We start from the raw sequence: 22,453 nt of genomic DNA, 5'->3' as shown, positions 1-22,453 counted from the left end.
TAGAGAAATTCGGGAAGGTCTCACTGAAGCAGTGACATTTGGACAATGACCATGGGGGAGGTGAGTGATTTGGATTTTCTGGAAAAAAGTGAGCTAGGCAGAGGAAATAGCAAATGCAAGATCTTTGAGGCCAGAGTGTGCTAGGTATGTTGGAGGGACCCCAAGGAGTCCAGTGTTCCTGGAATACAGTAATGAGTGGATGAGAAGTAGGTGATGAGCTTAGAAGGGGGAGGGGAGGGCAGAGACAGGTTGTATGGGGCTCTTCAGGTAACTGCAAAGAGTTTGGAAGACAGACGTAAAGTGACTTGGTTTTTACCAGAATCCCTCTGGCTGCTATGTTGAGAATAGACTCCAGGGGAAAGAGTGGAATGCAAGCAGGGAGAACAGTGAGGAGGCTACTGCAATAGTCCAGATGGGAAATGGCGGTGGTGGAGCTAGCAAGTGGTTATTTATTTTATTCTAGTCATGCTCAAGACATTTAATACTGATTAAATATTATTATCTAGTATACAGTCCATATTAAAATTTCCCCCCAAAATCCTTTTTATAATAAACAAACAAAACCTGGATTCACCCAAGGCCCACCTATTGCATTTTTTAAATAATTAATTTTTATTTTTGGCTGCCTTGGGTCTTTGTTGCTGCGCATGGGCTTTCTCTCTCTTCGTTGTGGTGCGCGGGCTTCTCACTGCAGTGGCTTCTCTTGTTGCGGAGCACCGGCTCTAGGCGCGCAGGTTTCAGTAGTTGTGGCATGCGGGCTCAGTAGTTGTGGCAGGCGAGCTCTAGAGCGCAGGCTCAGTAGTTGTGGTGCACGAGCTTAGTTGCTCCGCCTCATGTGGGATCTTCCCGGGGCCAGAGCTCGAACCCATGTCCCTTGCATTGGCAGGCGGATTCTTAAGCACTCTACCACCACGGAAGCCCTGCATTTGGTTCTCACCTTTCATGCTTTGATATTTTTACGAGTCCAGGCTAGGCATTTTGTAGCATGCCTCACCATTCTGGATATGCCTAATTGTTTTTTTCATAGTTATGTTCAGGTTACCTTTTTTTTTTTTGGCAAGAATACTACGGAGGGGGCGTTACATTTTCCCCACTGCATCATATCAGAAGACGCATAATTTCAGTTTGATCCATTATTGGTGATGCTAAGTGATAGTGACTGGTGATTTGATCGCTTGGTTAAGGTGTTGTCTGCCAGATCGCCCCAGTGCAAAGCCAGCTGTTCCCCTTTGTAGGTGCTGTGTACTCCGTGGGTTGATATTATACTTTGGGACTGAATAAATAGTGAATATACTATTGCCCAACAACCTTTCACCCAGTGACTTTAGCATCTAATGAACAGCCCCGTGGTTTCTGACCTTGTGCCTCAGTTTGCTCATTTGAACACTGAGTCTAATAGTGGTCCCTAAGGGATGCTTGTTTTTGAGGATCAGTGCTTGGCACACAATAAACGCTCCATAAATGTTAGATATTACTGGACAAAAACAAGTATGAAAAAATTAAGGGCAAGACTAGGGTTGCACTCCAGTTCCCCGCACCCCGCCGCGGGCCCCAGGTGGTAAATGAGCGAAAGCGGCCCCAGGGTCCACTCGGCCACGCCCTCGCGCCACGGAAGCCTGACCGGGCGGGACCACCCAGCGCCCCGGCCGCGCAAGGCCCCCTGGGACCGGTAGTGCTGGGCGTGGCCACGAGACTACATATCCCGGCGGCCCCCGCGCCTCGGCTCCCGCGGCTACTGCCTCAGCTCCTCCACAGCAACGGCGGCGGCCGCGGCTGCTGAGTCGGTGGCGGCGGCGGCGGCGGCGGCGGCGGCGGCGGCAGCGGCTGCTGGCTGAGCGCTGAGCGGCGAGTTTCCGATTTAAAGCTGAGCTGCGAGGAAAATGGCGGCGGGCGGTGAGTGGAGATAAAGGAAGAGCGGCGGCGGGCAAGGGGGTGGAGTGCGAGGCGGAGGGAAGAGGGCGAGTCTCCCGGGCTGCGGCGAGCCGGCGGCTCCGGCTCCGCCGAGGCGCTGCGGGGCGCGCCGTGCGGGGGGCGCGCGGAGATAGTTTCGGGGTGTCGGGGCCGCGCCGCTTCCCCCCAGCCTGGGGGCGGCCCGCGGCCGGAGGAGGGGTGTCGGTTAGGCGGCAGCTGGCTTGGGAGTGCGAGGGGGGTCCCCGCGTGGAGGGGTCACCCCGAGGAGTTTTGGGGGGGACCGCGGGGGTCCACTTTTCCCTCCTGTCCCTAAAGTTTTATCCTCCCGCAGCCCTCGGGGTGCTTTTGAAAGCTCCCCGCGACCCCTCCTCCCGCTGCCTCGGCGTCTCGTAGTTATTCGGAAGAATCAGGGGGAGGGGGAAGCCGCACAGACCCCCCCCCCACTCACCCCCAGCCCAGCCTCCAAGTCGTACTGAGAATCGGGTTGGATTTTGTTGCCGTGTTTCCTCCTGCACTTGGGCATTTTAAATATTTTAACACGAATTATCTGCGGGATTTCCATTTTGGGCACGGGTAGGTTCTCAGCAGTTTTTCTGAGTAAAAAAAGGCATTTTGCTACCTCGGGTGTGAAGGCTGGGAAATGGCAAGTGGAAGTTAGTGAATTAAATTTGGGATTGGGCTGTCTTTATTATTACTCTTTTTTTCTTTTCTCCATCTCTAATCTTCTTAGGTACATTGATTCAATTTGTGATGGTTTAAGTAGTTTGTCTTGCACATGCTTTAGAAAAACAACCCACGAGTAGTTGGAGGGCTTAGTTGCTTCCTAGGCAGTTTGAGGGCACTCAGGGTGGAAAAGTTAACCAAAAGAGCAGCTGTGAGAGGCAGAGAGCATCGTCTCGAAATCTCACTAGCAGGAGGAGTTCGGGCTTCTCAAATGGAAAGACACGAAAGGTCTGAAATTCTCTCGAAGTCGGAACTTTTTTTTTCCCTCTCCCCTTCCCGAATGTGAAGACTTCCTTCTTGCACTTTTTGAGCAGCAGCGCTTCAAAGCCAACCTGTTTTTGTTATTAAGCCCGTACCGTAAAGAAACAGGAAGGCGAGTACCAGCTGTCTTGCTGCAGCGGTTTGAAATGGAGTTGAATGAGATGAGTGAGAGTGCTAGTAGTATTGAGTGAGATTGCTGCATCTCCTTGATTCAGACGCCTGGTCTCGGATCCACCTAACTGGTCCCTCGCTGCAGGAACGCATCAGTATTTGTTGCAGCAGGTTATTTAGAGGATGATGGAAAAAAAAAAAAAAGGAAGTCTTGTGATTGCCGCATAAACCAAAATGTTAAATGGAAATGTGTAACTTTGTGTTCTTGAAAACAAATTCAGTTATTGCTTGTTAGTTTAGGATAGGTTATACCCGATATAACTGGTCTAGGGACAACTGGGAGGGTACAAAAAGAAAAACGAGCCTCTGTCCTACTCTAAACCCTCCGGTTCCCATTCCCAGGAGGCAACGACTGTTACTGGTTTCTAGAGTATTCTTGGTTTTTGGAATAATTAAAGAATTTTCATTCGAAACACACCCCTGTTGGCTACCAAAAGCAGGGAAAAAGAATGAATCAAAGAAAGGGAAGATGGGGTGGGAATACTGCGTTCTCTTTACTGTCTTCAACAGTTGTTGATGGCGATTAGAAAAGCTCTTCCAAACTTACTGCTTATGTTGCCTTATCTATTAGCACCCTTAAGGAAATAACAATCTGTCGGGCTTTAGGGTGAAGAACCCTGCCAGGGTTCATTGTTTGTATGTAAGATGAAGCCTCTGTAACATGTAAAATGATATTGAACACTATAGCTTCTGTTACTGGAGGTTGCTTCAGTTTCTGCATTTAAATGAGCAGTAATCTAGATTGCGATCCTAAATTATAGGGGAATTTTATGTATCGATAGAAATGACTTAACTGTCTAATAAGCATTAAAAAAAAAGGGCATAGCTTCTGGTATATACAAGTACATTTTGGACATGAGGATTGTGGACTAAGTGGGAAGCTGTGATGTTTCTAGAGCAGTTATAGGAAATGTTTTTACCGTAAAATATTCCTTCACTACAGAGGCTTTGAAAATGCATAACAACCGTAGCATAATTAACAGGATTTTAAAAAAATGTTTTAGAATGGTGGTTTTAAATTTATCAACACTAACTGTTCATTAAAAAAAATTCAGTGATATTAAAGGTTAGGGGATTAGGGATTATATTAAATATATTTTGAAAGTGAGTATGCTGTGTTTTCCCCATATAGAAATTATTTCTATACATCGCCACCCCCCACCCCCAAGCAAATAAATTAGAATTCATTCAATAAAGAGTGAACGTTCTGTTGGACCCTGGACCCTTTTTCTAGGAGACATGTAAATAAAAAACAGTTTCTGAAATGATTACTTACCAATGCCTTCTTGATTGTTCATTTGAAGTAAACTTTCTTACTATGTCAGGGACATATTAAAGATAAAAAGGTTTATTTTTCTTTTAAATTCAGTCCTTTGAGCATTAGTAGTATGATTCTATATAGAATAGTTCCTTTTAACTTGAAGACTAGTAGGTTTTTGAGAAGTCTTCTAAAAGAATGACTTATGTTTTAGTTTGGACAATAGGGTAAGATAAAAAACCCAAACTACTATTGTACTATCCCTAATTGGTGTTAAAATAAACGGCTTTAGGGTTTCTTTCTACAATTTTTTTAGACTACATAATTTCAAGCCTTGGCCAGAGGATGTGGACTACTTTTGAAAACTTTTAATTTGTTGCAAGTTTAGAATGAATATAGCCTCCAGTGACTGTCTACACAGCCAGGTGACCACAATTTAACACAATTGTTACTCTTTAAATGCTACCTAGGACTAGAAAAACAAGAGTTGTTGATCATGATTGAAGAGGAACTGGAGTTTCTCAAGGGTTAAACTAGGGAGTACCTTTTCCAGTTTGGTTTGAATTTACTATACTCTGTGGTGTAGAATATTCCTTTTTTGCATTATTGAGTGGTTAAAGCTCTGGGAGCAGGAAATTAGTATTGGAAATGTATGTTAACTTTTCTTTTCCTCATAGTTCAACACTTTAAGGAAATGGGTGAGTGTATGTTAGTTTAGATTCTCAGGGATAGCATTGAGGTTGAGTGCTGCAGTGAAATGTAGGCGTTTTCTTTTCTTTTATGAGTGCTTTTTGGGGTGGGAGAGGGGATTACAAAATGAACCTTTTACAGTTCAGGTGGAGGAGGGGTTCGATTGTAATGAGGTTTATTCCTTCACTTTGTTAATGATAGCTAGGTAAATTCATTTGGCCCATTGGTTTTCTGACAGGGTTTCTGGGAGAAGATTATTTTGGGTTAAGGATGTAATTTATCTAGAGCCTAACCTTATTTTCAGCTCCCTAACAAATGATGGAATTGACTTGAATTTAATCGCCTTTCCCTTTCCTACCTTCTGGTGGAAAGTTGTTAAATGAACAGGAAAATTGCCAGAAGATACACAGCAGGAGTTGAAAGGAAGACCTGCAGTGTCTAGAAGGCTGATTTATCCACAAACCGGATAATCTTAGACTACATACTGCCAGTTCCCAACTTCATCAGCATTAACTCAGTTTGGTAGGTTCTTCGGTCTAGGTCAGTTTACAGGGGGGCAGTAATAAAGGTTTATTTAACTACCTGTGTAGTAAACTTTGTGGCCTAGAGGAAAAGGAAAGAAGTCCGACCTAACTGGCAGAGGCTTTACCTATTTCAAAGAATGGTCTAAGAGCAAATGGACTAGTGTTTCCTGTTTGTCCGTTTTCCTATTTTTCATTAGGAACATCAGTGTCCTATTTTTTCTTTTCTGTTAATATTTTTTATTGGTATGTTCTAGGAAAGAGTGTGACTTTACTGTTCACCTATGAAGGAATTCTTCAGAAATTTTTAATCTCTTTAGAGACTGCAAGTGAGGGTTATGAAACATCACTTTTTGGAAAGTAGGCTGACTAGATTACTAAATTTAACCTCTTCATCATCCACATGATGAGAGAATATTGGCCTGGGTATCCCATAGTAATGGATAATCTGCTCCCTGCGGCTTTGCTTTTGGTAGCTATGGCAGCTGAGTAGGAGTGGTAGATGGATAGTGGTAGATGGGAAAGGACTGCAGAAGTCAGCATAATCCTCAATTAGGATAAGCCTCATGGTTAATTGAACGTTGAGTGTACAGGTTAAATCCCATTATAACAAACTCCAGGGGACTAGCTAAATTATTTTGTTGTACTGGGATTGAGCTTTATTGAATATTGTTTGAAATAAATTGGTCTTTTTGTTTTTGTTAGAGATGTGGGAAAAATTTTTATTTGTTGCTCATGGCAAACTGTTTATTGTAACAATTTGACAAGTTGGTACTCATGAGCCAGTATGTTTCACCTTCATTTTTAATGCTTTTGCCTTTAAAAAGGAACCCACTGTGAGCTGAGCAGATAATTTATCCCCCATCCTCCCCCCATGTCTCTGTCTAGAGTAGCTCCATTAGTTTATCTCAACAACCAAATAAGTTTATTAGTAAGTACTACTGCCAAGATCCAAGTGTGGTGGTAGGAAATGGGAAATTCCCCAGGTTTCCAGGTGACTGCTGCTGGTCATTTTTTTCTGCCCCTGAAAACTTTTAAAAATAAAATACACTTCATTTTAGTGTGAACTATTCTTTGTCAGTAATAATTAAGGTAACCCTTTTCTGTTCAGCTCAATGTAGTTTTAGACCTTTAGATTTCTATATGGTATTGTTAAAAAGAACGAGATGGTAATGTAATCTTTAAGATTCTTCCATATAAATGTAGAATTTTTCAGAAATAAGGTTAATAAACATATGAGAAAAATACTGTTCTTATGCTTGGCCAGAAATACACTTTTCTCTTTCTGTCCTCTACTTTTAGATTGGTGTTTGTCAAACTTCAGGCATTTACATCCTACCTTCATATCTAAAGCTAACATTTTTAGTTTGCTTAGAGCATTTTGATTGGGTGCAGCAAGACATTTTTGAAGTCATTCTTTTAAATAGATGTCCCATGAAGGAGGGAAAATCTGAAAGAGGGAATTTCAAAGCAACCCAACCAGCGTTTTGAAAGTTCTCAAGTCTTAAGAATAATGACTGACTAGTAGGCAGGAAGCCTGCAGTTGTATTGTGGTATTGTTCCTCCATCTTGTGCATTTGAGAACTTGAGTACAAAAGAGGAGAAAGCTTGGGGAAGGGGAAGAAAGGGTTTTAACATACAAGAAAACGGGAGGGGGGAGACTTTTAGAGTAAATATCCTTTGCTCTTCTGTTTAAGTGAAATCTAAAACCAAGTAATTTTTACTTTGAGAGGAAATTTTATCAAAATCTAAGTGTCCAAAACCGACATTTTTATAAATGAGAGTTAATTGTTATTGGTGGAAAGAGCAGTGTGATCATATGCTCACAGTTTTAAAACAATTTTAATTAAAAAAAAAAACCCTACACGTGAAAACCTTTAAATATTTCCCCCTTTGTTACCTGAGCAGTATCATTTGTTAGCTTGTTAATTTGAAAAGAATAGTACCAGTGAAGAGTTTGAGAATAATTTGCAAGTTTGTACTCTGAGATTGCAAATCAACCTCTCTAGGTCTGCTTTTAAATTTATAACACAAAGAGGTGGAGTATATGATCTTCCAAGGTTCCTTGTATTAGAAAATCCTATAAACTTAAAACATCGTATAGATATGTAGAATGGCCTTAAACATTTTTTTTTGGTCAAATATTAAATGGATTGAGCAGTTTATGCCAGATAATGGTGTGAAGATGCAGGTTTCTGTGCTGACTCATGAGTTTGGGGACAGGATGACTTTGAGATCCTGACTTCACTATAGTAATATATGCTACAAGGGCAAAATTTGTGTGTGTGTGTGTGTGTGTGTTGGGGGCCGGGAGGGAGAGACTTTTCAACCTCTTCCTTCTGGTGTAAGAAAATGAAGTCATATTTTCTTTACTCTCAGTAAAGCTGTCATCAGTGAAATGGATTATTGAATTTAAGTCACTCTGTAGAGTAGCTACATCAGCTTGGTTTTGTTTCTAGATTGAAATTTGGCAACTGTATTTGAAAATACTTTAAGGATAACCCAGTTTTCTCTTAACCAGATTGTGTCTAAATTTAGTCTACACACTCTCTGCTCCAACCAGACTCATCTCTCTCCTCTTTTACCTGCCGGGTGGTGGTTGTGTTTTATGACAGTACTTTCATCCCATCTGAGAGAATTGGCTCCATTGCTGTCAGAGCAAGTATTTGGCTGCATCTAGGAAAATCTTAACTTCACTAAGTGAGCAAAATAACTCCACACACACATTGCATCTATTGGAGGGTCAGTGGTATCTTTTCGTATGAGACAGGACTATTACTATATTAAGTTTTACACATAATTTCACTGGGAACCAGTAGCGTTAATTCAGGAAGCTACTTTCAAAGTGCATAACCACATCTAGAATGGTGGAAGCCTTAGGTGTGTGGGCCCCAAATTAGGTGAACCTGAAACCATGAACTTGCCCAGTCCCTTCAGTCTCCCTTTTTTTAACCATAGTACAAAATAGCTCCCACATGTGACTACTAAAACTGACTTTCATTCCACTGTTCTCTTACCTATGAGGCCTTAAGCTTCAATCATTTTTTTTTTTTACAGCTTCAATCATCTTTAATTGGCTACTGCTTGGCTGCTGCCCACTCCCCCATAAACACACATACTTAATCAGTGTTTATTAAGCTTGTACTATTTAAGGCACTCTGAGAGTTAAAAAGGTTTTGACCTCCAAGTGCACACAATCAATCAGGTACTCACATCACTTCAGAACAAGGTAATCTGTTTTGCCTGTAAAGATCTTGGAGAAGTTCAGTGGAGGAAAGGGACCAGGTGATCAGGATGCAGGGCTTTGAAGAATGACTGTGATTTTATTATGGAGAGAGCACAGTTCCTCCTGGTGGGAAATCATTAGCAAGAGTGCAGAGATAAAACATTTCAAGACTTGATTATTTAAATATTCAGTTATGGGGGCTTCCCTGGTGGTGCAGTGGTTAAGAATCTGCCTGCCAATGCAGGGGACTCAGGTTCGAGCCCTGGTCCAGGAAGATCCCACATGCCGCAGAGCAGCTGAGCCCGTGCGCCACAACTACTGAGCCTGTGCTCTAGAGCGGGAGAGCCACAACTACTGAGCTCGCATGCCACAACTACTAAAGCCCACGTGCCTAGAGCCCGTGCTGTGCAACAAGAGAAGCCACCGCAATGAGAAGCCCGCGCACCGCAACGAAGAGTAGCCCCCGCTCGCCGCAGCTAGAGAAAGCCTGCGCACAGCAACAAAGACCCAATGCAGCCAAAAATAAATAAATAAAAAAAAATGAATTTATATAAAAAAAATTCAGTTATGGTACTGAATAAATGATTTTGCTTTTGTAGACTCCTATTGATACATTTTTCTTAAATATATTTTCATTCCGGTTTCTAAAAGTAGTCCAGACCCTTTATTTCTAGATTACTATAATAGCTTTCCAGTTAGTCTCTGCCCTTTCCCTACTCCTATTCTTCTGCCAGTTTAAACTTTTCAAACATTTTGATCACATTTTTTGCTTAAAAATCTGCAGAGTACAATCCAAATTCCTTAACCTAATGTTCAGTTCTTATCACAGTCTTTTTTTTTTTTTTTAATCTATCTTTCCCACTTTTGTTGCCCCTTGTTTCAGTCATGCTGATTTTTTCTGCTCTTCTCCCTTGCTATCTAGTCTAGTCATAAGGCCCGGCTCAGATCCTGTCTCATATAAGTAAATTTCCCAGACTACCGCAACAGAAAATATAGTTCTTATTTCCTGATATGAATCTTAATTATCTCCTTCTGTGCATGAGTCAGTATTTATTTTTTTAATGGAGTTTTAAATTTTTTATTTCATTTTATTATTTTTAAAATTTATTTATTTATTTATTTTTGGCTGCATTGGGTCTTAGTTGTTGCGTGCGGGCTTTTCTCTAGTTGTGGCGAGCGGGGGCTACTCTTTGTTGTGGTGCGTGGGCTTCTCATTGCGGTGGCTTCTCTTGTTGCGGAGCATGGGCTCTAGGCACATGGGCTTCAGTAGTTGTGGCACGCGGCTCAGTAGTTGTGGTGCATGGGCTTAGTTGCTCCGGGGCATGTGGGATCTTCCTGGACCAGGGCTCGAACCCGTGTCTCCTGCATTGACAGGCGGATTCATAACCACTGCGCCAGCAGGGAAGCCCAAGAGTCAGTATTTATTGATTGGTAGGACGGATTCAGTCAAATTGTCTATTCTTTGAGATAGGGACCATTACTTTTATAAGCTTTTAAAATTCTCTTTTCAGTGATACTCACTTTAAGTCGCCCCCAAATGCTTGGTGTTTGAATGTGGAAGTTTCTAGAGTTCAACTCTCAAGTCAAATTTTCTACCTGGAAATCAAGGTAAAATTAGAGTCCTAACGATTTGCTTGGGACTTATGTCTCCCTCGAAGAGTTGGCCCAGATAAATCGTGTCTGGGCCTTAGAATACCACATTCTTATTTGTCGCTTGCCCTAGCACCGAGCAGTCCTTCTGTAAGTTGCTCAAATGTTTTTATTCAGTACCACTGTTCTTCAAAGAATTGTGTTAAATGTTGTGGGCATTAAAATTCCTTTGTGATCTAGGAGTTTATAATCTAGTTGAGAAATGAGTATAATTGAAAAAATATAGTTGCAGCAACATAAAGTGGTTCAGAAGTTCAGAGGAAGAAAAGGTCATTTTCAGCTGGGATTGTTAAGGAAACTTCATGGAGGAGATGGAGTAGATCTGAACGGAACTAATTGCTGTTTCTAATCTTCTCCCTTGTCCACTTCTTTTATTCTGTAGTGTTTACTTAACATAAAATTATAATGTTTTAAAAATTTCATTTAAAAATATATGTGAAAAAGTGAAAGTAAGGCTCCTGGTACCCCTAGGTCTTTGGTCATTATAGCTAAACCGCCCCCCCCCCCAAAGGCTCCTACTGTTAGAGGATAATTCTGTACGTGGGATTATGGATGTCTCTTTAGTTTCTTTTTTTCTATTCTCTCCCCCTCCCTTTTTATTTTTAATTAACAAATGGGAGCTCCCACTGTTTTTACTTAGCAAAAGAACTTGGAGAGTCTTCTATATCTCATATTTTGAAAAGGCTGTATAATATTCCATTGTATGAATGGATATAATTTATTTAACCAGTTCCTCATTGCTGTTTCCAATCTTTTATTATTTTGAATGATGCTACAGTGAACTATATATATGTAGATCTGTGTGCTGGTATGAGTATGTCTTAGTACAAAAATCTTGGAAATGAAATTTTTGAAGCAAAAGAAACATACATTTAAAACTTTAATACCTCTTACCCAGTTACCTCCAAAGAGGTTATACTAATGCTCTCACCTTTTGTCCACAAGAGTGACTGTTTCTCCTTTCTTATTTAATCTTTTAAAAGCTTGTCCTTTCATGTTGTTTGACTGCTTGAAGGCATGAAATCTTCTGTTGTTCTTTGTCTAAGAGTTTGAAACTGAACTCCCATGGAGTTCCCATAGCCTTTCATAATATGACTCTAATCTACATTTCCAGCATCATCTCCTTAATTCTATCTGTATATCTTATACTTTATTTTTATTATTATTATTATTTTTTTGGCTGCACCACATGGCTTTTGGGATCCAAGTTCCCTGACCAGGGATTGAACCCTGGCCCTCAGCAGTGAGAGCTCGGAGTCCTAACCACTGGACTGCCAAGGAATTCCCGTATCTGTATATCTTATACTTTAGTTGCTATTGTCTCCTTTGCTCTACCTTCCCCCTCTTACCCCAAAAAAATTCTCTTCCCTGTGTTCTGATTCATATTCTTAGATATGAAAGATAAAAGCTACCATTTATCGATTGCCTGTGTGCCTGGACATTGTTCTGTGCTGCATGTACATGATCTCATTTAATAGTCTGGGTTTTTCGATGCAGAGCCTTTTTTTTCTTCTTCAGATGAAGTCATACACAAAACCCTATTCAAAGTAGAAAAGGTGAGTCTTAAAATTTATTTTCTAGGTTGAAATTTAAACTGCTTACTGGTTATAAAGACAGTGAAGATGAAACTTGTAATGAGTATAAAATTTGAAATTCGGTTATGAAGAGCTATTATGGACCTAAATCCATCTCTGCCTCGAGTTTATTTCTGTATTAAAAAAAACCCAACTCATACATAGATACAGTTGCAGATGGTCTCAGTTCAGAAATATTTTTTGAAATATGTAACAGGTGCACATGGGATAAATTCAAAAGGTACCAAAGGATATACAGTGGAAAGTAAGGCAACTTCCTCAGCTGACTTCCCTATCCCCTGCCCAGAGGCAACCATTGTTACTCTAGGCATATAAATGCGTGTGCTTAAAAACTTTAAGTTTAATGAATTTCTCCCATGTTTTGGGGTAAACTTTATATTGAAGTGTAATATACATTCGGAAAAGTGCACAGTACAGTCTGATAAATTTTCATAAAATGAACACCAATGTAACTGGCACTCAGAAGCCCTATTCTGGACTGTATACTTTTTAAATGATCTTGGAGAGGTTTCATATCTATATTTATAGCTACTAAGTTCTTTCCAGTGGTTACACAGTGTTCCACTGTATGGATATATCATAATTTTTCCAGTTTCATATTACTACAAACAAAGCTGTAAGTGTATTCATACATGTTTCTTTGTTCTCATGTTTTGTTATGAAGTATATAAAAATTTGTAGATGGAGAATGCTACTTTAAAGACTACGAATTTAAACTTTTTATAGATACTGCAGCTTGCTCCCTTTAGAGGTTGTATCAATTGACAAATCCACCAGCAGTGTGTGAAGTGCCTGATTCCCTCATCTCTGAGTAGTATATTGTGGCATCAAATTTTTTAGTTTGAGAAATTAAAAAAATCTTTTCATGTGTTTCTTCTAGTGCTTTTTTGTTTTTCTTTAACATAAAATAAAAAAATATAAAAATTAAAAAATGTAAAAAAAAAAAAAAAAACAAACCCAGTTAGGATGTCAAACTGGTAGCATAATGAGGTGATAGACTATAATATGTTGTAACTATATATTTGTTCCTTTTAGTATATTTAAAGATGTTTAAAATGTACCTAGATAACATTTGGGTATGCTGTTTCAAATTTTAGAAATCTGCTTTATCGAGGTGTAATTTACTTATAATAAAATTCAATCATTTTAAGTGTGCAGCTTGAGTTTTGATGAATGTAAACGGTTTTACCATCACCACAATCAGGATACAGAACATTTCCATCACCCCAGAAAGTTCTTGCTCATTTGCATTCAGTCCTGTTTGGGGTTTTGTATTCAATCATCCACTGTTCTGCTTTCTATCACTATAGTTTGCTTTTTTCCTTTTTTCTCCAACTTTGAGGTGTAATTGACAGTTAATTAATTGCATATATTTAAATTGTACAATTTGGGTTTTGATGTGTATGTCTACCCATGAATCCGTCATAATTACAATAACGGAAATACCTGTTACCTTTGAAGTCCAAAATCTGATCCCTCCTGTATCCCTTTGTAATCCATCCCTCCCCCATCTTCAGGCAATTACTGATCTGCTTGGTGTTACTAAAGATTAGCTTGTATTTTTGAGAACTTTTAATATATGGAATTATACATACAGCATGTATGTTTTCTTTGGGGGAGGCTGGCTTCTTTCACTTATAGTTATTTTGAGATTTATTCATGTTGCATATATTAGTAGTTTCATTTCTTTTTATTGTTTAGTACTATTGCGTTGTATAGGTGTATCACAAGTTGTTTATCCATTCACCTATTGATGAACATTTGGGTTGTGTCCAGTTTTTGGTTATCAAAAATAGAGCTTTTATGACATTTGTGTTGCAAGGCTTTGTGTGAACAAATGCTTTCATTACTTTTGAGTAAATGTCCAGGAATGGAATGGCTGGGTTATATGCTAAGTGTATGTTTAACATTTAAAAATTTTAAGAAACTGCCACCTGTTTCTCAACACGATTGTACCATTATATATTTCTCCCAGCAGTGTATGATAGTTCAGGTTGTTTCACATCCTCATCAGCACTTGGGATGGTCAGTCTTTCTAATGCTTGCCATTGTAGTGGGTATATAGTGGTAGCTCATTGTGGCTTTGAGTTTTCCTAATGACTAATGATGTTGAATATATTTTCATGTGCTTATTTGCCATTGGTATATCTTTTTTGGTGAAGTGTCTGTTCATATCTTTTGCCCATTTTTGAGTTGGGTTTATCTTACTGAGATGTAAGACTTCTTTTATTCCAGATACAAAACCTTTTTTGGATATGTGTTTTAGAAATATTTGAGTCTGTGGTTTGTCTTTCCATTTTCTTAAGTGTTTTTGGAAGAGTAGAAGTTTTTAATTGTTATTGGGATTCAATTTATTGATTTTTGTGTTGCATTTAAGAAATCTTTGCTAAAGATTTTTCTCATTTTTTTTCCTGTAAGTTTTATAGTTGTAGCTCTTAAATTTAGGTCTGTGACCTATTTGAGGTAATTGTTGTATATGGTGTGAGATAAGGGGTGAGGTTCATATTTTGCTACATTGTATTGAACTTTTCCAGCACCATTTGTTGAAAAGGTTATGCATTCCCCATTGAATTGATTTGGCACCTTTGTTGAAATTCAAATAGTCAAATATGTGTAGGTCAATTTTTGGAGTCTCTTCTGTTCCATTGATAGATATTTCAATCTGTCTCTACTCCAGCCTTGAAGTCAGATAGGGGAAGTCCTCCAACTTTTTCTTTTCTTTTTTTTTTTTTTTTTTTCAAATTATTTTGGGTATTTTAGGTCCCTTGCATTTCCATATATTTGTTAAAATCTTATCGATGTATGCAAAATGTCTGTTGTGATTTTGATTGTGATTGCATTGAATCAGCTGATCAGTTTGGGAAGAATTGATTTCTTAAAAATATTGTCTTCTGTTCCATGAACATGTTATATATATCTCCATTTTTTTTGGGTCTTCTTTAATTTCTCTTTAACAGTGTTTTGTAGTTGCCAGCGTACAATTTTATATAATCTTTTGTCAAATTTATTACTAAGTTTTATATTTTTAAAAATGTGATTGTAAATAGTATTTTTAAAATTTCAATTTCCAATAATTTGTTGTTTGTATATATAAATATGATTGATTTTTGTATATTCCCCTAGTATCTTGTAACCTTGCCAAACTCACTTGTTTTAGTATCTTTTAGGTAGTTTGGTTAGGAGGATTGTATACATAGGTGCTCATGTTGTTTGTAAATAAGGATAAGTTTTATTTCATCCTTTTCAATCAGTATGCCTCCTCTTCTTTTTTTTTTTTTCTTTATTGTAATGCCTAGTGCTTCCAGTACAATGTAGGGATTTTGATTGTGATTGCACTGAATCATTTGACCAGTTTGATCAATTTGGGGAGATAGGTAGCTTTGTCTTGTTCTCAACCTTAGGGGGTAAGTATTCAATCTTCCACCATTAAGTAAGATGTTAGTTATTATTTTTAAACTAATTTTTATGGGAGTATAGTTGATTTACAATGTGTTAGTTTCTGCTGTACAGCAAAGTGAATCAGTTATACATACACATATATCCACTCTTTTTTAGATTCTTTTCCCATATAGGTCATTGCAGAGTATTGAGTAGAGTTCCCTGTGCTATACAGTGGGTTCTTATTAGTTATCTATCTTCTTTTTCTTTCTTTTCGCTGCACAGCGTGTGGAATCTTAGTTCCCCAACCAGGGATCAAACCCGCGCCCCCTGCATTGGAAGCGCGCAGTCTTAACCACTGGACCGCCAGGGAGGTCCTAGTTATCTATTTTATATATAGTAGTGTGTATATGTCAGTCACAATCTCCTGATTTATCCCTCCCCCGCCTTTCCCCCTTGGTAACCATAAGTGTGTTTTCTGCATCTGTGACTGTTTGTTTTGTAAATAAGTTCATTTGTACCATTTTTTTAGATTCTACATATAAGCAATATCATATGATATTTGTCCATCCATGTTGCTACAAATGACATTATTTCATTCTTTTTTATGGCTGAGTAATATTCTATTGCATATATAGACCACATTTTCTTTATCCATTCATCTGTCAGTGGACATTTAGGTTGCTTTCATGTCCTGGCTAAACGCTTAAAAAAAAAAAATTAATTAATTAATTTATTTTTGGCTTTGTTGGGTCTTCATTGCTGTGCGCAGGCTTTCCCTACTTGCGGTGAGCGTAGGCTATTCTTTGTTGTGGTGTGTGGGCTTCTCATTGTGGTGGCTTCTCTTGTGGAGCATGGGCTCTAGGCGCACGGGCTTCAATAGTTGTGGCATATGGGCTCAGTAGTTGTGGCTCACGGGTTCTAGAGCTCAGGCTCAGTAGTTGTGGCACATGGGCTTAGTTGCTCCACGGCATGTGGGATCTTCCCGGACCAGGGATCGAACCCGTGACCCCTGTTTGGGCAGGCGGATTCTTAACCACTGCACCACCAGGGAAGTCCCAAGAGGTTTGTTTGTTTGATGTTTTTCATGTTTATTCTGGTTATATACATCTTTTTATCAGATGTATTTTGCAAATACTTTCTCCCGGTCTTTGGTGGTACAGATCTTTATTAGTTATTAGTGATGTCTTTGTATTAATGCTCAAGTTTTTGGTCATATGTATGTTGTTTTGGGGGATAACAGGTGTTTTAAAGCTTGAGGAACAGTTATACAAACATGTATTATAGATCCCATTCCTTAATTCATATAAATGCAAAGAAACTAAAATTGTTAACCTGGGCCGTATCAATTCTTAAATATAGTAAATTATTTTCCGCTGTGTTTAACTGTTATGAGTCATTTTTCATTTTTAGATAGTCTGGAACTTGATCTTTTTATCTCTTTAATAAAAATGAAACAAGTCCTTGTCTATTTTCTCATTTATTATTACAAATTAAGATGAAAACATCAAATATTTTGGTCTGGTATAATCCTAATGAGAAGGTGCCTAAGACCTGTATAAAAACTCTGAATCTTACCTGTGAGGCTTGTCATTGTTCTCTCTTTAACCCTTACTGAAAAAGCCAATCTTCATGGCTCACCTCGATTAGTATGGAATGTATTCTTTTCTCACCAAGGTGTACAGTTTTTTCTTTTCATGGTTTCTATGCTTAACTGTTCTACTGGTTGTATTAGCTTTTGAATGCGTCCACTATAAGCTAATGAGAAAATATCAGCTTCACAATGTGCTGTTTGTCACAGTTAGCATTAATATTACATTATTGTAACCTTAAATCACCTAAGTATCTTCCCAGACACTTTTTTTTCTTTACTCAAATAGAGTGACTCCTTAATTTACTAACCAGTCCCCTTACCCTAATTTGAACATACGTATTTTAATTCTTTTCTGTCTGATTTATTCTTTTTGTCATGCTGGAATTTTGGAACATTTTGCAACTTACATTTAAGAAGGCTCATTTAAAAAACCAGTGGAAATTTCCAGCTTAAAAAAAAAATCCAACTACTGGTCTAATAACTGCTTTGCAGGAAGAAAGAAATATGAAAAAGAACCACAGACATTCTGGATGTCAGCCTGTGAAATTTTCCACTATTTCCCGTAATAACATGCAGGCATGCTTATACTGCTGGATTCAGCGCAACTGTAGTTGCACTCTGAGTGGAATCTGCAGCTACTCTATCGATGATAAAATGGCATCTGGCCAGCTTTTAGTGAGCAGTGCATAAATTCACACATCATACTGTATGTTTGTTTCATCTCTGCCTGGATAGCGTGGCCATAAAACTGAACTTGCAAAGTTATTTAAACATCTTGATTCCAAAATTTGTTAGTTTTAAGTGTATTTTGATTTTTAAATATTCAGTAGATTTATTATATAGCTGAGAATATATAAAGTCATTCTTTTAGTCACAATACTGTGGACATTTTTATTTTAGAGGATTTTATACTATATTGAAGAATGCTCAGAAAATTAAAAGAAAGTTTAAAAAATTTGCATAAGCTCAATATTAACTTGGTGTGATTCAAGAAACATTTTAACCTCTATTTCAGGTTCCTATTAATCTTTTCAAAGAGTTAGTAGGCTTTATGTTAAAACTGATAACTGTGTTTTTATTTTGCTTTTTCAAATTTAAAGGCAAACAGTATTACACTCTTTTCCTAATGAGGGAAGTCCAGGTTGCCCAGTTCTATAAGCTGGCAAAGCAGAATGATGATGAGTAGATTACACATGTTGTACTGTAATCACACACTTCTACCTTGTTTCATCACTTCATGGCAAATGCCTAACAGTGGTGTTAAGGAGTGAAATAAAAAAATTCAGATTTCATGAATTTAAACTCAGGCATTTCTGCAGTGGGGAATTTGAGCATTCAGAGTGATATAACAGATGTACATATCTTAGTGTGTTTTAAGACTTTGTAAGTCACGTTTTGGAAATAAAGGCATATGATGTGTATCTTTTTCAGGACTATTAGGTCTTACATTTGAACAAGAACAGCTTTGTGACATAACAGTGGCCTCCACCCCTTCCCTGTGATCTATTCCTCCTCCCTTGTACAGTCTCACCCTTCCTCTTGACCTCTCTTATCTGTAACTCTCCTCCTGTCCTATTCATGCACTTCCTCTTCTCAGCCCTCATGCTATCTTCGACTGTTTTATCCCTTTCCTCTCAGCCTAAATTTTCTTCTGGCCCATAACCTTTTTTTTTTCCTTGTCAACTTTCCATCCTTCAAGTCTGTCACTTTTTCTAGTGTCTCACTGTTAACCAAGTCTCTTCTTTACCTTTGGAAGGCTTCTTTGCTCCAAGTTTCTCTGCATCTGTCAGAGTGATTTTCTTTCAGTCTTTGAACCATCAAACACACACATCCTCACACTCTCCCAAATCCTTTAACTCTTTATTTCTGCCTCCATGTTTCAATTTATTCTACAGAGATTTACTGAGTGCTAGCCATGTGTCAGGCTTTTCTCTAGATGTTAGGGATATACCAGTGATCAGAGTGGCTGTGGGGAAAAAAAAGCTGCATAAGGGGACCGGAAACTGGTGTGTGTGTGTGTGTGTGTGTGTGTGTGTGTGTGTGTGTGTGTGTGTTGTGGGGTTTACATTTTAGATGGGTAGTCATGGTAACTGGTAATCTTCTCTGAGAAAGTAACATTTGAGCAAAGAGGCCAGGAAGTAAGCCTTGTGAATATTGGCAGGGTGGGAGCATTGGGTACAGAGGAAACAGCCAGTGCAAAGACCCTTTGCTGTATTTGAAGAATAGCAAGGTAGCCATTGTGCTGGAGCATAGTGAACAAAGGAGTAAGTAGTAAGAGAAGAAATCTGAAAGGTAACAGTGGGACCTTGTAGGCAGTTGTAATGTCTTCTGCTTTTACTTTGAGCAAAGTGGGGAACCACTGCGGTTTTTTTTTTTTGGTATTCCAAAAAGATTTTGTGATCATTATCCTTCCCCCGCCCCGTTAAAGCATTTCCTTTTTTAAATTACAAAAGTAACTCACGTTTATGTGGAAAATACAGAAAAATACAAAGGAGAAAGTAAAGAAATCAAAGAACAAATAAAGAGGGACTTCCCTGGCGGTCCAGTGGTTAAGACTTCGCATACCAATGCAGGGGGTGCGGGTTCGATCCCTGGTGGGGGAACTAAGATCCCACATGCCTCACGGCCAAAACATAAAAAAAAAGGCAATATTGTGACAAATTCAGTAAAGACTTAAAAAAAAAAACAAAAAACAAATAAAGATTACCAGTATAACTCATCATCCATTATTGAAGATTTTGTGTCTATCTTCCCACTCATTTTTCTCTTTCACACATACCGTGCGTGCACCTCCTGCCCTGTAGGGTTTTAGCGGAGAGCAAATAAACTGAATTAGGCTTTACAGAGATCCCTCCAGCTGCTTTGTGAAAAATAGCCTATAAGAGGGCAAGAGGTAGGGAAACCTATTAGAAGGATTTTACAGTAATCCAGGTAATGTGGCTTGGACCTTGGAGGTGGCAGTGGAGGTGATAAGAAGTGATCCTATTCTGTATATATTTGAAGGGAGAGCCAACAGAATTTTGTGATGGATTCAGAGTGGGGCATGGCTGGGTGGGGTGGGGCGGGGCCTGGTGGGAGAGAAGGACGGAAGAGTCAAGGGTGACTCAAAAGTTTTTGGCTTAAGTGACTACAGACCTTTGGTTTCATTTTTCTTTCTTGTCAGACTACCCATCCAAGGTTCAATTCTGGCTCTTTTATTATGTGTTTTTCCTGTTCATTTAAGCTCGTGATTATTTCTTTCACCAAGCTTCTAGTCTGCTCTGCCCAGCTTGGCACTTGGGATACACCACAAGATGCTATATATAACAAATTATTTCATTAGTATTAGTCTTCCTAACTAGGTAGTGAGCAGCGTTTTATTGGACTGTGCTGAATTTGTGAATCTGCTCTGGGACTCATAACTTTCTGAATACATTGTGGGCATTCAGTTAATGTTGCTTAATTGTACACTCCTCAGGCTTGAGAACAAGATATGAGAAAAATCTTAAAGTAAATGCCCGCTTTAGCTTTACTTTGGCATCCTGGCATCTTTGCAGAATGAATTGTTTTGGATAGTTATTTTCTGTCTAAAAATACCATTATTTTTATTTCCATGAAATGTTATGTATTTTCTTGAATTCAGCAGTATGAAGACTTGTTTTTTAAATAATGAATGTTTATTGCTTACCTGATACACGTAGACCTTCTTTGGAGATAGAAAGATGAGTGAGAAAATGTCCCTGCCCAGGAAGGAGCTTATGCTTTGGTATGGACAGCATAACCTATATACCAATGTATGTCTCCTTTATAACATAACACTGTATTATGATGTAATGCAAAACAAATTGTTATAATGCCTTTGGCATTCTAAAGATTGTAGGAGTTCTTTCCCTCTTTACTAAATGTTGCTAAACTTCTGTGCTTTGGGTTCTTATTTTTAAAAATAGTTTTTCAGACTGTTGCTACCCGCTGATGTCAAGTGTGCTTACCACCCCCTCCCCCGCTTTTTACTTTTATTTGCGTGAGATTTTTTGGGAAGACTTATTTTACATCAATATTCTTTCTTTTTTTTTTAATCCAAGAGAATCTGATGTTTAAATCTTTAACTACAGTTAACAACAAATCTTTAACTACAAGCTTTGGAAAAATGATTTGTTGACATACAATGTAAGATGATTTTTAAAAAATTTGCTTGGAAAGTGATTTGCTGACACATCATAAGGTGATTTTTTTGAAATATAATTTGCTCTGTCTCCTTGAGTTGTGTTTTACAAATAACCAAAATTCCTCTCTTTCAAATAAATCTATGTTTTATTTTCAGTAACTAGAGATGACTATCCCCCCCACCCCTTCTTTTTTAACTTTTAGCATCTGTTCTGGCTCTTCTGCTTTTTCCCAAACCTTTACTTAAATAAGCAAAAAAAAACAAAAAAAAAAGCTTGGATGCCCTGCTTTGCTTCCAGGACTTCATTTTGTGTTTTCGGTAAGATTTTCTCTGAAAATCTAGGTAGTGTTGCCTAGGAAGTTTTGTGTTTTAGTGTCTTTCTTTGTTTGCTTAGCTTTTTCAAATTTGGGGACAATCCATTAACTCAGTTGTGCTTTTTGATTTTTCCTTTTTATGGAAAGTATGTGTGCTAATAGAACGTAAACTCTTTGAGGGCTGGGAGTTATTTTGTTCACTGCTACTATATCTTTAGTGCTTAGAATGGTGGCATGCACATAGTAGGTACTCAAATATTAGTTGAATGAATTCAGAGTAGCAGTAGCAACAGTTCCTATTTATTGAGCATGTAGTATATGGCAAAGTGCTAGGCACTTTGAATGAATTAAGTGGCATGTACATCTTATTGCATGAGCTGTTTCCCAGCCATATGATAGCGTATGAATGGGTGTGAGGGAGGAAGGAGAACAGCTGCCAGCTGTTAACCAAATTTAATCAAGTTTAAGATGCCATGTTATACAATGCATTATTTTATCTACCACTATGTAAGGAAAAGTAAAACTACCAACTATGGGATATTGTCAATAGCATGACACATTCTAATTTGAAAGATGTAAAAACATGGAAAAAAAGTCTAAGAAATTCTGTTGTAAATCAACTATACCTCAATTTAAAAAAAAGTGAAAAAATCGAAGAATCTCTAAAATAAGGAATATCAGCAGTTTTACATAAACTCTCATTTAAAGATCACAGAGCCTTCAATAGGTAGGCATTATTATTCTCATTTTAGAGATGAAGAAATTGAAGGTTAGAGGATAAGTTCATAGGTTCTCAAGCTAGAGGATCCAAATCAAGGCCATTCTCTTTTTACCACCCCACATTGCTTCAGGAGTCAGGGCAACAAAATAGTGCATTGGTCCATCAGCTCTGGCTTGAAGATTCTTAGTTGGCCTGGCTTTAAATGTTTTCTTAATGTAACTGATTTTTTCTCTTTTCTTTTTTTAAAATCAACAAATATCTTAGTATTTACTATGTGCCAGCTACTCTGTTTGTAT

At 38.5% G+C, this 22,453-nt stretch overlaps 1 protein-coding gene across 3 annotated transcripts in view; it reads left to right on the top strand.

Moving 5' to 3' along the window:
• The first annotated feature begins 1,819 nt into the window (after positions 1-1,819).
• The window catches only part of NCOA3 (nuclear receptor coactivator 3), a 119,758-nt gene continuing 99,124 nt past the window's right edge, over positions 1,820-22,453 (top strand). For 2 of the 3 annotated variants that reach the window (XM_061210235.1, XM_061210233.1), the window contains exon 1: positions 1,820-1,893. The gene's annotated coding sequence lies outside the window, so the exon portion shown is untranslated. The remainder of the gene's footprint in view (positions 1,894-22,453) is intronic. The other variant, XM_061210234.1, reaches the window with a different exon arrangement.

The sequence above is a fragment of the Eubalaena glacialis genome, chromosome 13 (genome assembly GCF_028564815.1).
Source record: "Eubalaena glacialis isolate mEubGla1 chromosome 13, mEubGla1.1.hap2.+ XY, whole genome shotgun sequence".
NCBI lineage: Eukaryota > Metazoa > Chordata > Mammalia > Artiodactyla > Balaenidae > Eubalaena > Eubalaena glacialis.
This window is presented reverse-complemented; position numbering and strand designations above follow the sequence as displayed.